At 52.7% G+C, this 1,856-nt stretch overlaps 1 protein-coding gene across 5 annotated transcripts in view; it reads right to left on the minus strand.

The window, feature by feature from the left end:
* TTC39C (tetratricopeptide repeat domain 39C) overlaps window positions 1-1,856 on the minus strand; it is a 54,371-nt gene that overhangs the window by 51,869 nt on the left and 646 nt on the right. The window lies entirely within an intron of this gene.

Below are 1,856 nucleotides of genomic sequence, written 5' to 3' on the forward strand. Positions count from 1 at the left end.
GGGGAGGATGGACAAAGAGACCGGCTCTATTATGAACCCATCAATTATGTCAAAGGGACGCGGAGAGCCGAGGGGAGCATCCGGGATGATGCCGGGCGTCGGCTGGAAACCAAGGGCCTGCGCTCGAGCAGGTGTGAAGGCGGCCGTGTGCTCGGAGGCCAGGCTGCAGGTGTGTGTTTAAGGGGTGGGGCTGTTCTCCCACAATCACTGGTTCCTGTATCCCCACCGCCCTGCCCCACCAGCCTGACCCTCCCCATCCACCGGGCGGTGCCCCACCAGCCTGCCCCTCCCCGTCCACCGGGCGGTGCCCCACCAGCCTGACCCTCCCCATCCACCGGGCGGTGCCCCACCAGCCGTGCACGACGGGAGATGCAACTTCAGCGGAGCCTTTGTCCCAGGGCACAGGCGGGGGAATCATTGATGGGCTGCCTCCCACACGCCCCCTACTGGGGATGGAGCCCGCAACCCCAGCATGTGCCTTGACCGGGAATCCAACTGTGACCTCCTGGTTCATAGGTCGACACTCAATCACTGAGAACACCAGCCGGGCTTCAAGTAGGTCTTTTAAAACTAATAAAAACTGGGGTCAACCAAGGACAAAAATAAGGTGAAATTCCAAAAGGAAAAGCAGTTGTTACCTATTAGCTTTATGACCTCGGGCAAATGCCCAGGCCACTCTCCATCATCGTATTGTAAACAAATGAAAGCTGTGGCACAGAATAAAGGGATCGTTCTTGAGGAAGACATATCAATGCATTTTTCCTGTTGTATCATCAGCCAAATTATCTAAGGATGGATCATGGAGAGACCGGAACGCCTCCTGCCTGGCTGTCCTCTGCCTTGGTTTACTTCCTGCCTCGCGATCCTGGGAGTTGGAAATGTTTTCCGAACGAATGCCTTCAGCCCCACGCGGATGGGAAGGCTTTGTTCACTGTCACGTTCACTTAAGGTGGATCTGAAGCCTCTGGCTGGTTGCTGGCGATGCCATGCGAACGACTAAACCTCTACTGTCGAACGGGCCCTCTGTCCTGTCTCCCCAGGTAATTACGGGCATCGCGTGGGTGTGCTCATGGAGGTTTGTTTTATGAATAAGCATCCAAAAGGGCACTGCTGGTGGTCACGGTACTTACATATTTACCAAAAGGGAGCTTGGCCATTTCCCTCAGAGGCAGGGAAGACGGGAGGCCCACCCTCCCAGGAGGGCTGCCCTTTGTTCTTTTACGGCTTTAACCCAAACTCACAGGGGCGTTTGGGTCATCTTTGTGTATTTCCAACCAGATAAAAGCACAAGCACTATAAGTGGGGGTCTACTGAATTGTTTTATATCAAAAAGGGGCCTCATACTTTATGATAGAGTCATACCTATCCAACACAGCGGGCATTTATCGATAGACGTGCTACACCTCTACTGCGCGTAGATACTATAGGACTGTAGCTATTCTTGGCCAACCTGACATGAGCACACATCTTTGAACCTGACCCTCCATGGAATACCACAGAAACACTTTAACGTCTGGTATTAGCAGGATTTTTTAAGAATGGCACATTTCATCTTAGGAAATTCATTCTGGAAACCTTTCCTTTGATTCCGTCCCGTGTCCATTTCACATGAAAAGGCCTTTGATCATGTCCTCAATTTGCAGCAGTATTTTACCCTCAAAGACGAGCTTAACCCGTGCAAGGAGATGCGTGGTGAGAACATGAAGTGATGTAACAGTCTGATTCTTCTGGAAGGCATGCTGTCTCTTTAGGCCACTTGCCACAGAGAAACCCGCATTTCTGAGCAGCAGGAGAGTTCTCAGGACCAGGACCCGCCTTCCTAAGCTGGTGGCAGGATGCAGCCGGGGGAGGGGCGG

The sequence above is a fragment of the Myotis brandtii genome, unplaced genomic scaffold (genome assembly GCF_000412655.1).
Source record: "Myotis brandtii unplaced genomic scaffold, ASM41265v1 scaffold433, whole genome shotgun sequence".
Lineage (NCBI taxonomy): Eukaryota > Metazoa > Chordata > Mammalia > Chiroptera > Vespertilionidae > Myotis > Myotis brandtii.